The sequence below is a fragment of the Dasypus novemcinctus genome, chromosome 3 (assembly GCF_030445035.2).
Source record: "Dasypus novemcinctus isolate mDasNov1 chromosome 3, mDasNov1.1.hap2, whole genome shotgun sequence".
NCBI classification, from domain to species: Eukaryota; Metazoa; Chordata; class Mammalia; order Cingulata; family Dasypodidae; genus Dasypus; species Dasypus novemcinctus.
In genome coordinates, this window is record NC_080675.1 from 111,924,966 (window position 1) to 111,938,805 (window position 13,840).

Consider the following 13,840-nt stretch of genomic DNA (forward strand, 5'->3'; position numbering starts at 1 on the left):
ATTTTGACATAGGGCAGGATAATTGATATACCCCTGTGACAGGACTGTGACAGTATATTGCTGGCCTTGCCAGTTGAAAGCAAACTTTTTCTGGTGATCCTTATTAATGGCAATTAAGAAAATAGCATTTGCCAGATCATTAGCTGCATACCAGGTCCCAGGGGACGTGTTGATTTGCTAAAGCAGTGATACCACATCTGAGACAGCAGCTGTGATTGCAGTCACCACCTGATTAAGTTTATGATAATCTACCCTCATCCTCCAAGATGCATCTGTTTTCTGCACAGGTCAGATAGGAAAGTTGAATGGGGGTATGTTAAGAATCGCCACCTCTGCATCCTTCAGATTCTTAATGGTGGCACTAATCTCAGCAATCCCTCCAGGAATCTGGTATTGCTTTTTGTTTACTATTTTGCTAGGCAGGAGTAGTTCTAGTGGCTTCCACTTGGCCTTTTCTACCATAACAGCCCTCATTCCACAAGTCAAGGAGGTAATGTGGGGATTCTGCCGGTTACTGAGTATGTCCATTTCAATTATGCATTCAGAACTGGGGAAATAACCACGGAATGGGTCCAGGGACCCACTGGAGCCAGTATGAAATGGACCTGAGCTAAAACTCCATCAATTACCTGACCTCCATAAGCCTCTACTGTGACTGATAGAACACAGTGACATTTTGGGTCTCCTGGAAGTAATGTCACTTCTAAGCCAGTGTTTTATAATTCCAGAAATGTCTGATCATTTCCTTTTCCCCAATGTACACTTACTTTGGTAAAAGGCTATAGGTCTCCTTGGGGAAAGCTGGGAGGAAGATTAACAGTATAAACTTTTGGCAGTTTAACAGGATCCTTCCCCAAGGGGACCTGGCCTTCTCGTCATTCAGGGGGCTCTGGGTCTATAAACTGTCTCAAGTCTGGGAATTGATTAATGGGCTGTGATTCTCTGTGTCTGTAATTTGAGTTAGGGCTTTTTTCTATGGGCCTAGAACTCTTCTGCTTATACAGATCCAGAAGAAATAGACTGCCCATCTATTTCACTTCTAGGTACCCCATGACCTATCAGTCAAGGCCATAACTCTATGTGACTCAAACTATTTTGATTGCTGCTTTGAGTTTGCCTTTCTTTGCAGTAGCCACTCCTACCTTGTCTTTGGCTATTAATTGCCTGCTGATATTTGACTTGTACCAGCCTGAGATCCGATCATCCCCATAAGGTTTAAGGATTCTGATTTCATCACAGCCCTTCCTACAGTAATATCTGGACTACAGAGAAGAGCAACCACACAACTCTTCAGGGAGATGGAGTTAGTCTTACAAAGTTATTCCTCACAGCCCTGGTTAAAGGTACGTCCTCTGGGGTGGGTGGGCAGGGTTTTTTTTTTTAAGATTTATTTTATTTATTTCTCTCCCCTTCCCCCCTGTTGTCTGCTCTCTGTGTCCATTCTCTGTATGTTTTTCTGTATCTGCTTGCATTCTTCTCATGTGGCACCAGGAAACTGTCACTTTTGTTATTGTTGTTGTTGCATCATCTTGCTGCGTCAGCTCTCTCCATGTATGCGGCACCACTCCTGAGCGGGCTGAGCTTTTTATGCATGGGGCGGCTCTCCTTGAAGGCTGCATTCTTTGTGCATGGGGCTCCCTTATACTGGGGACGCCCCTGCATGGCATGACACTCCTTGCACATGGCAGCTCTGCGCATGGGCCAGCTTTACCACATGGGTCAGGAGGTCCTGGGTATAGAACCCTGGATCCTCCATATGGTAGGTGGACACTCTATCAGTTGAGCCACAACCACTTCCTGGTGGGCAGGTTTTAAATGGTAGATCCATTCTAGCATTCTAATCTCTCTCAGCCTTTGAATTCCCTCTTCTACTGTATACCAGAGAAAATCAGGCATCTCAACTGACATGCTAGGCCATCTTTTGGTCCATGTTTCAGTTAGTCACCTGAACAAACTGTTAGAGCTCTTTCTAATCCCTCGAGCTATATCATTGTTACCGGATTTTGTCTAGGTTCTTGACTATGCTGCAGAAATGAATTTCAAGAGCACGTTGGGTGAGTTAGGCCAGTAATTTATTCAGGTAAGGAGGAACAAGAAACTGGAGAAAATAACAGATCATGGGTCCCAGGTAGAAAGGAAGGGGCTGAAAAGTGATAAAAGGTTTATTTAAAGGCTACGATTTCCCATTATAGATTATAAATCCCTAGGTTTACTTGTGTGGCCACGTGGCAGAGGAAAAACGGTGAGAGCGGTGCACAGAGGGCAAGAACAGGGGTCCACAGGCGAGAGAGCACGCAAGAGAGAGAGCTCAGGCCTCATGCCTGCCTTTTTGAACTTTTAATTATCCCACCCCTTTGCTAATGGCAGGGAAGGAGTTCCGGCTGTTTACCATTTTGATTGATTATCTCTCCCATCAATCTCCCAGGAGGGCCCAATGATAAAACTCCTTGGGGAATATCCGGGCTTCTCCTAGCTTCTGGAGGAAGTCTTTTCTGAGTGGCAGAATCTTGGGGAGGGTCTTCCAGCAGTCATTTTGGGGGTTATTGATGTCCACATGGACTCTCTGCGAGGTTCCAGATCCATCTATTGATTTCCTTTCTTACTAGCCAGCTTCATCATTAAATCCAGAATTTCTAGATCAATAAGTTCATATCCATATCAATAAGTTCAGCATGATCCAACTTTATATTCCTTCCACCATTATCCCATATGCTTTGTATCCATTTCCACACATTCCCCTGGTTTCTGTCTATATAAGTTGGAAAACTCATGCAGTTCTTTCAGAGTATAGTGTAGTTCATCATGTGTCATACTTTGTATTTTGCCTTTGGGGGCTTGTTGTGATTTTATTCTAGAGAATAAAAGAAGAGGGGTGGGGGGGGCGGTGAGTAAGAAGAAGGATTAGAAATGCCTTGCAAGCTACTTACCTCAGGGTATTCCTTTGCATTTTCATCTGGTAAGAGGGAATTAATCTCTTCAGGCAAGGGTTGGAAGGTAGATTCCTCAGGGCAGGGTGGAGGTTGGGCAGTGCATGCTGGAGTTTGGCTGGTACCTGCCTTAGGGCTAGGAGAAGGTCCAGACTTCCTGGGGCAGGCTGGGGGCTGGGTAGTGCAGGCTTTAGTTTGGCTAGTACCCACCTTAGGGCTGGAAAGAGGTCCAGACTCCCCAGGGCAAGCTGGAGGCTGGGTGATACAAGGCTGATAAAGTGTGGTCTCCACTGGACAGACCATCACAGATTTATGGTTGCAGTATCCCCACTGATATCATCATCATCCCATATGTCTCCATCCTAATCCTCAGGGTTCCACTCCTTTCCAATCAATACTTTCAGTTTAACAGCAGACACCCTGTGAGGTTGAGATTTTAGTTTTCTTTGTGACTCTGCTACTTGTACAATGAGAGTCTGAGTCTGGTTTTCAGAGGTCTCAAGCCTGTGGCTGTAGGAAACAAGATTTTGTTTCAGAACACACAGAGAAACTTTCACATCATGCAGAGTTTGAGTTACAAATTTGAAGCCTTTAGTTCATCCCTTTCTTTTGTAATTGTATCCAGAGTATCTAGGAGGAACAAGCCAACATCATTGTACCTTTTGTCTCCACGAAACTCTTGTTAAGGTGTTGAAAACACTCTCACCCAGATCCTTGCCTCTTATAAGCATAGAAGTAGGGTATGCCAGTGATGATATTTTGCATATCTCCATTGCCAACTCATGCCATAGACTGTTAGGGGCCTCTTCATTATTGGAAAGGGAGTCATTAGTATCCTTGATGTAACTGGATTTTGTCTAGGTTCTTGACTATGCTGCAGAAATGAATTTCAAGAGTACGTCGGATGAGTTAGACCAGTAATTTATTCAGGTAGGGAGGGAAGAGAAATCGGAAAAATAACAGATCATGGGTCCCAGGTAGAGAGGAAGGAGCTGAAAAGCAATAAAGCAGGTTGATTCACAGACTACATCTTCCCGTTATAGATTATAAATGCCCAGGTTTTACTTGCTTGGTGACCATGGCAAGGGGAAAATGGCAAGAGCAGGGTGCAGAAGGCAAGAAAAGGGGTCCAAAGGCAAGGGAGCAAAAAGCTTGATGCTTGCTTTTTTTTCCCTAAAGATTTATCCTTTTTTTTTTTTTATTTCCCCCTTGTGGCTTGCTTGCTGTCTGCTCTCTGTGTTCATTCGCTGCGCATTCTTCTCTGTCTGCTTGTCTCCCTTTGTTGCATTATCTTGCTGTGCCAGCTCTCCATGGGTGTGAGCCATCAGCTTTCCATAGGTGCAGGCCAGCTTGCCTTCACAAGGAGGCCCCGTCATGCAAACCCAGTGCCTCCCTTGTGGTAGACCGGAGTCCAATTGATTGAGCCATCGCCACTTCCCTTGGTGCTTGCTTTTTAAACTATTAATTATTCTGCTCCTTTGCTAATGGCAGGGGAGGAGTTCCAGCTGTTTGCTGTTTTGATTGATTACCCCACCCATCAATCCCCCAGGAGGGTCCAATGATAAAGTCCTTGGGGAATATCCAGGGCTTCTCCTGGCTTCCAGAAGAAATCTTGTTCTGAATGGCAGAATCTTGTGGGGGGTCTTCCAGCAGCCATCTTGGAGCTATTGATGTCCACATGGCCTATTGATTGCCAGGTTCCAGATCCATCTACTGATTCTCTATCTTACTAGCTGGCTTCACTTGAGTCCAGTTAGAGTAGAGAGCCAATTACCAAACTCCCAGAACCACTGCAGAAATCCCATGTTTAAGATTCTGTTCCTCAAGAACCACTCCTGGTACCAAACTGTATTAGTCAGGATTCTCTAGGGAAACAGAATCAGGAGGAGATATCTGTAAATAGGGTGAGATTTTATAAAATTCTCTCATGTGACCACGGGGATGCACAAGTCCATATTCCTCAGGCAGGTTGCAAACCAGGGGCTCCGATGAGTCTGATAAAGGTCCTTTATGAGTTCTCAGGAGATGTTGGCTGTCCATGGGCAAGCTGGGAAATTCTCTCTGAATGCTGAAATCACTTACCCTTTTAAGGTATTCAACTGATTGGATAAAACTCATTGCTGACGGCAATCTCTCTGGTTCATTGTAGCTATAATCAGCCATCTATGCAGTAAACTCACTGATGACTAAAGTCCATAAATGTCATTGTATTACATTTAGCCCAGTGCTTGCTTGACCAAACAACTGGGCACAATTATTGGCCAAGTTTTACACATTAGTCTAACGATCACAACTAGAGTTATATAAGATGTTACCACTGGGGGGAGCTGAGTGAACACTCATAGGACTCCACTATTTTTGTAACTTCCTGTGAGTCTATAACTGTTTCAAAATAAAAAGATTTTTTAAAATCAGTTCTCCCCAGATTGAGCTATAGATTCTGCAAAATCCCAATCAAAATCCCTGGCACTTTTTTGTAAAAACTACAAGCTGATTCTAAAGTTTATATGGAAATGCAAATAACTTAAAAATAGCCAAAGCAATTTTGACAACAAAGAACAAAATTGGAGAACTTACACTATCCGATCTCAAGACTTACTATAGGGAAACGGACTTTGGCCCAGTGGTTAGGGCGTCCGTCTACCATATGGGAGGTCTGCGGTTCAAACCCCCGGCCTCCTTGACCCTTGTGGAGCTGGCCCATGCGCAGTGCTGATGCGCGCAAGGAGTGCCCTGCCACGCAAGGGTGTCCCCCGCGTGGGGGAGCCCCACGCGCAAGGAGTGTGCCTGTGAGGAAAGCTGCCCAGCGTGAAAAGAAAGAGCAGCCTGCCCAGGAATGGCGCCGCCCACACTTCCTGTGCTGCTGCCACGCGCAAGGAGTGCGCCTGTGAGGAAAGCTGCCCAGCGTGAAAAGAAAGAGCAGCCTGCCCAGGAATGGCGCTGCCCACACTTCCTGTGCTGCTGACGACAACAGAAGCGGACAAAGAAACAAGATTCAGCAAATAGACACCAAGAACAGACAACCAGGGGAGGGGGGAAATTAAATAAATAAATAAATCTTTAAAAAAAAAAAAAAAAGACTTACTATAAGGCAACAGTAATCAGGACAGTGTGAAGTTGGCATTAAAATAAACATATAGACCTAAGATACAGAGTAAAGATTCCAGAAATAGACCAGAGTTATGGCCAATTTTCAATAAAGATGGCAAGAAATTCAATTGGAAAAGTATAATTTTGTCAACAAATTTTGTTGAACAACTAGATATACATAGTAAAAAAATGTACTTTGACCTTTCCCCTTACACATCATAAAAAATTAATTTGATTCATGAACTATTGTGATTAGTAATCGAAGAAAATGTGGCATTGGTGTGGAGAAAGTGGCCATTGTGGCTGCTGGGTGTGGGCAATGGGAGGAAGAGATGAGATGTGGAGGCGTTTTTGGGACTTGGAGTTGTCCTGGGTGGTGCTGCCGGGACAATTACCGGACATTGTATGTCCTTCCATGGCCCACTGGATGGAACGTGGGAGAGTGTGGGCTATGATGTGGACCATTGACCATGAGGTGCAGAGATGTATTCACCAAATGCAATGAATGTCTCATGATGATGGAGGAGAATGTTGCTATAGGGGGAAGAGTGGGGTGAGGGGGATGGGGGGTATACGGGGATCTCATATTTTTTTAATGTAATATTAAAAAAATGAATAAAGACAAAAAAATAAAGTCCCTTGAGGCTCAAAAAAAATTAATTTGAAATGGATCATAGACTTAAATGTATAAACCAAAAGTGTATAAGATGTCTAGAAGAAAATATATGAGAAAATCTTAGTGACCATGGGTTAGGCAAAGATTTCTGAAGAAGGACATAAAAACTAAAATTCATAAAAGATTTATCTACTTATCAAAATTAAAACTATCAAAATTTAAAACTTTTGAGCTTCAAATGACCCTCTTAAGAAAAGGTAAAGGCAAGCCAGAGACAGGGAGAAAATATTTTCAAAACATAACACCCAGGAAAGGAGTTGTAAGCAGAAAAAACGAAGAATTCTTACAACTAGATAACGAGATCAACAATTCTTAAAATAGGCAAAATATTTGAACAGACACTTCACATTAGGAATATATATGGGTGGCAAATAAGATGGATGAAAATGTGCTCAAAATTATTCATCAAGGGAAACGGACTTTGGCCCAGTGGTTAGGGCGTCCGTCTACCATATGGGAGGTCTGCGGTTCAAACCCCGGGCCTCCTTGACCCGTGTGGAGCTGGCCATGCGCAGTGCTGATGCGCGCAAAGAGTGCCGTGCCACACAAGGGTGTCCCCCGCGTGGGGGAGCCCCACGCGCAAGGAGTGTGCCCGTGAGGAGAGCCGCCCAGCGTGAAAAGAAAGTGCAGCCTGCCCAGGAATGGCGCCGCCCACACTTCCCGTGCCGCTGACGACAACAGGAGCGGACAAAGAAACAAGACTCAGCAAATAGACACCAAGAACAGACAACCAGGGGAGGGGGGGAAATTAAATAAATAAATAAATCTTAAAAAAAAAAAAATTATTCATCAATAGAGAAGTTAAAAACTGAAACCATAGATTGCACTATACACTGACTAACACAACTAAATTAAAAAGACAGACAATTCAAATGTTAGATATGATGCGAATTGACTGGAACTCTCATATACTGCAGATAGGAATGCAAAATGGTACAACCTCTTTTAAAGGCAGTTTGGCAGTTTCTTATAAAGTTAACTATATACTTACTATACAGTGCAGCAACCCCATTTCTAGGTATTTACCCACTAGAAATGAATATGTCCATACTAAATCTTGTACTCTAATGTTCACAGCAACTTTCTTCATAATAAATGTAAACTGTAAACAATATCCATACAATGAATAGAACATTCATCAATAAAAAAAGAACAAACTATTGATACTGGCAACAACACGGATGAATCTTAAAGGCATTACGTTAAGTCAAAGAAACCAGATACAAAAAAGTACTGTAAGATTTTGTTTATATAAAATTCTAGAAAGGAGATCAATGGCTTTTAGGGTCCAGCAGGGGGCAGCGATTTACTGTAAAGGACCTAAGGAAACCAGTTTATTTCCAAAAACAAGGGCAATTTGCAAGCAGCTCTTCTGTAGGGATGAGACTTCATGTCACCATTGGACCATCCTACAGATATGCTTTAGTTCCAAAAAAAAATTTTTTTTTAAGAAAAGAGAAGCCGAAGATTAAATGAAGATCTACAATATCAAATATTAGAATTTATTCACAGTCTGATGAGCACAAGAACTTCTGTTTCTGAAGAGAACTGTTTCATTGCGTCAGAACCAAGGGTATGGCAGAGTAGAAGGTGGCTCTCAGGCTTCCAGGATACACCTGGACGTGGAAATCTTTGCCAAGCCTAAAAGCCCTGTGTTTCAGGTCCAATCTCAACACATCATACACCAATTTAGTGAAAAAGAAGTCAGTCTTCTCTAGTCTACTTCAGAGGAAAGATGCCTCTCCAAACCCCGCTTTCAACTGCGCAACACAGTACCCCATACCTTACATCCACCCACCACCCTACGCTCACACCCCTCTCCACCACCAACAAGAGCACTTGAAGTTGGGCTTCGCTGGGACTTCAGTTTGGCTCTGGCACTGACTCTGGCTCTCTGTCCTCCTTGAGTTCCTCCTTGAACTGCTCAGTCTCTTTGAGTTCTAATCTCTAACCTTTCTGCCATCTGCAGCACCAGTTTCTCTGTGGCTGGAACTCTTTGCTCCATCAGACATTTATTTAACCTCCATGGTCCAAATTACCGTTGTCTCAATGTTCTGATTTGGTTTAGTTGTCTTCTTGGGAATTTTAACTGTTCTATGACCTGTGACCTTTATGCCAACAAATCACCTATATCCTCAGATCATTATCAGAGTCTCATTGACCATTTTTGCTTCCTTTTCAGCAATGAAGCCTTTCTGCAATGCATTTCTTGTTCACTTGGCCTCCTTCATCTGCTTCGCTTAAGTTAGGAGCTATATCTCCATTTGCTTTCTAGAACTCTTGAAACATCATGGTGGATGGTATGTAAACTTAGATGCTTTATTTTTTCTCACAGTGTCACACTACTAGTTAAAATATACTGTACTTTCTCATATCCAGAAAATCATAAGAGAAACAAGCACTAGGTTGTTTATAGAATGGCTGTATAGAGATTTTTTTTCCTCGCCACCCCCCCATATTTCCCCCCACCCTGCTGTTTTTGCTGTCTGTGTCCATTCTCTGTGTGATCTTCTGGGTCTATTTCTCTTTTTGTCTTCTCTTTTCATTTTCTCCTCTAGGATTCACCAGGATTCAATTGTGAAAACCTCCCATGTAGAGAGAGGTTCCCTGTCACTTATGCCACCTCAGTTCCTGGTTTCTGTTGCGCCTCACCTTGATTCTCCCCTTTCGTCTCTCTTTTTTGTTGGGTCATCATCTTGCCAGGTCGCCACAGGGCACCCCTTTACCAGGAGGCCCCAGGGATGGAACCTGGGTCCTCCCATGTGGGAGGCAGAAGCCACAACCACTTCCCTATACAGAGATTTTTAATGAACGGTTGAGCATGCTATTTTCAGCAGTTTCAAGAGCTTCTAAGTTAGAGATATAAAACAATTTGCTTGCATGAAATAATTTACTGAATTACAATGTTAACAGCTCCTAAAGTTCTCATTAATCTTTTCTCTAGGTTTAGAAGGTTGTGTTAATAAACACTCAAATTACTCTTTCCTTTAAAAAAAAAGAGGGGTACATTTCCTGATACACAGCTGGAGAATTTACTTATTAATACTGTGGACACTATAGCTGCCTCTATAGCATCTATTATAATTCCCCACGCCCCACAGTCTAACAGCCATAGGCTTGGGTGGGACAGTCCCTATATCTCAGCTCAAGGGGTGGGTCCTCTAAGAAGCCAGAGAGTCAAAGTAAGAGCAAAGCAGAAGTTCTTAGAATCAACACCAAGACCAAATGGGCTCAGGGACATCTACATACTCAGGTACACCTCCATAAAGGCCCAGCTTCAACTTTATTGGTAAAATACCTCTTGGTATAAAGGATACTGACATGAAATTGCTTTCCCTGATCATTAAAAAAGAGACAGACATGGAGGTGGCTGTGGCTCAGTCAGTTGGGCTCTCATCTACCATATGGGATGCCCTGGATTCTCATCCCAGGGCCTCCTTGTGAAGGCAAAGCTGGCCTGCATGCCGTGAAGAGCTGATGCAGTAAGATGATGCAACAAAAGGGAGACAAGCAGACACAAAAAAACATGCAGTGAATAGACACAGAGAAGAGACAGCAAAAGAAAAGGAACAAGCCACAAGGGGGGGTGTGTGTAAATAAATAAATAAATCTTTAAAAAAAACAGAGATGAAGGAAGGGAGAAAGGAAGAAAGGAAGGGAAGGAGGGTGGGAGGGGTCTTTTTGCTTTTTATTTACCATATAAAGTTGAGAACCAGCTTGTCCAGTCCCAAAAACTTTATTGGAATTTTTACTGAGATTGTGTTATATTAAATGTAAAGATCAGCTAAGAGAGAACTAATATCTTTAGGATGCTGAATTTCACGATACAAGTAGATTGCATGCTTTTCCATTTTGTGTCCTTCTTTAACATCTTAAAGTTTCCTTTATATAGTTTGTACACTTTTCTTAAGTTTATTCCTAGGTGTTTTATCTTTTTTGTTGCTGTTTTATTTTTTACATTTTTATTGTAGTAACATATATGCAACCAAAAATTTCCCATTTTAACGACCTCCAAGTATACAATTCAATGGGTGTTAATTATATTCATAATGTTGTGCTATCACCAATAATATCCGTTACCAAAAATTTCTGTCACCCCAAACAGAAACTCTACATATTAAACATTAACTCCCCATTCCTCACTCCATCCCCTTTTGTTGCTATTTTTAAATTATCATCAAGTCAAAACAAATTCATGCCAAAAATTAAATATAGAAAAGTATACAGAGGAAGGTAAAAAAGTCATCCAAAATCTTACTAATAAGCAACCTTCCATACACTAGGTTCTCTTAGCTATAAAGAAGAGCAATAACTGCTAGGTAGGAAACTATCAGGGATTGCCACTGATCTCGTTGTTATTCTAATTGGGATTGAACTCATTGGGAGAATTTTCAACTTTATAGTATTGAGCCTTCTCCTCTGGGAATGTAGTATGTCTCTTTGTTAATTCAAATTCTTTTATGTCCTATAGAGTTTTAGAGATTTCTCCCTATAGGTCCTGAAAGTTTCTAAAAGTTTATTCCTACAATTTTATGATTTTTGTTACTACTGTGAGTGGGGTTGCTTTCTCTATTACATTGTCTAATTGGTTATTGTTTGTATGTAATAAAGCAACTGATCTTTGTAAATTTTGTGATTAGCTATACTAATGTACTCTCTTACTGTCTATTACAATTTTTCATTTGAGTCCCTTGAATTATCCAGGTATATAATCATCACTGCAAATCCTTCCCAACATTAAGATCTTTTATCTTATTGCACTCAGTGGCACTTCCGGAACAATAGTACATAATCATGGCAATAGATTTTTTCCTTTTCCGGATTTTAATGAAAGTCTTTCTAAAGTTTCACCAGTAAGAAGATGATGTTGCTTGTTCCGGATATCTACTTTTTTCATTAAAATGTTAAGGAAACATCTTATTCTAACTTATTTTTGTTGTTGTTTTCTTAATCAGGAATTTATGTTGAATTTTATGAAGGCTTTTCCAGAATGAGGAAATAGATCACACGGCTTTTCTTTTTGGCCTATCAATATGGTCAATTATAATAGATTTCCTACTATTGTATTATCCTTGCACTACTGAAACGGATCACTTGGACACGACACTGTTTTTTCCTTTCTGTGCTCTGGGCTGACTGTGCTTTTAAGATAATTGTTCTTCCAACAAAATATTAGTTTTCTGCTGATTAAACTTAGGTTTTATTAGAGTTTGCCTCCCTGAGATTTCAGATAGATCACTCACATTGTAGTTTAAGATATATCTCAAAGTTTTCAATTAAGCATTTATAAAAACCCTCATGAATGCTGTATTAGTTTCCTAGAGCAAAACACCACAATTTGGGTTTCTTAAAACAACTGAAATTTATTCTCCCACATTTCTGGAGTCTGACATCAAAGTGTCAGCAGGGTTGCTTACTTCTGGAGGTTGTGAGTGAGAACCTGCCCTGTGCCTCTCTCTTAGCTTCTGGTGGCTGCCAGCAATCCCTGGCTTGTAGATACATAATTCCAATGGCTCCTTCCCTCCAGCAAATCACAATGCTATTCCTTGAACACGTTGTTCATTTCCATGCCCATTCTGCTTGTGATGTCTTTTATCTTTTCTTTTTCGCCTGGGAAACCCTATCTTTTTAAGACTGGGGTCACAGGTCAAACTTTCTGATAAACCATGGTAAAGTTTACCTTATTAAAATCAATGCCTTCTTCCTTTAGGGTCCTACAGATCTCAAGTAAAGTACCACAGAGTGACTACAGGCAAAACTTGCTTTATTGAACTTTGCTTTAGTGAGCTGGCTGTTATTGTTTTTTGTTCTGTTTTGTTTTTACAAATTAAAGGTTTGTGGCAATCCTGCATCAAGCAAGTCTTATCAGTGCCATTTTTCCAACAGCATGTACTCACTTTGTGTCTATGTTTACCTTTCAATAATTGTCTCAGTATTTCAAAATTTTTCATTGTTAATATATCTTTAATGGTGATCTGTGATCAGTGATCCTGTTTTATTTTTAAGGTATATACATAAATTTTCTTGGTCAATAAAACTCTTAACTTAGTAACTTTAAAAAAATTTTTATTAGGGGAAACGGACTTTGGCCCAGTGGTTAGGGCATCCGTCTACCACATGGGAGGTCCGTGGTTCAAACCCCGGGCCTCCTTGACCCTTGTGGAGCTGGCCATGCGCAGTGCTGATGCGCGCAAGGAGTGCCGTGCCACGCAAAGGTGACCCCCGCGTGGGGGAGCCCCACGCGCAAGGAGTGCGCCCGTGAGGAAAGCCGCCCAGCGCGAAGGAAGGTGCAGCCTGCCCAGGAATGGCGCCGCCCACACTTCCCGTGCCGCTGACGACAACAGAAGCGGACAAAGAAACAAGACGCAGCAAATAGACACCAAGAACAGACAACCAGGGGAGGGGGGGGAATTAAATAAATAAATAAATCTTTAAAAAAAAAAAAATTTTTATTAGAGAAGTTTTTGGTTTACAGACCAATCATGTATAAAATATAGGATTCCCACATACCATCCCACCAGCAACACCTTGCATTGGTATGGAACATTTGTTACAGTTGATGATAGCACTTTTTTGTAATTGTACTAATTTTTTTAAACAGTAGTTACCTTTGTTACAATTGATGAAAAATTATTAAAATCATTAAAATTAATAGTACTATTAACTATTGTCCACAGTTTAGGTGTATTTTTTCCATATACTGCCCTATTCTTAGCACCTTGTAATAGTTGTTGTACATGTTATAATTCATGAAATATTAACTATAGTCCATTGTCTACAATGAGGCTCACTGTTATACCGTCCTGTTTTATCTTTTAAATTTTATTCTAGTAATATATACGACCTAAATTTTCCCTTTTAACCATTCACCTTTGTAATTCAGTGCTGTTAATTACACTCACAATAATGTGCTACCATCATCACGATCCATTTCCAAACCTTTACAATCAACCTAAATAGAAATTTTATGTAAGTTAGCATCAACTCTACATTCTCTAACCTCAATCCATCCCCTGGTAACCTATATTTTAGATTCTAACTATGAGTTTGCTTGTTATAATTAGCTCATTTCAGTGAGATCATACAATATTTGTCTTTGTGTCTGGCTTATTTTGTTATAGAAGTTGAGAGAGGTTCAATTATTTGC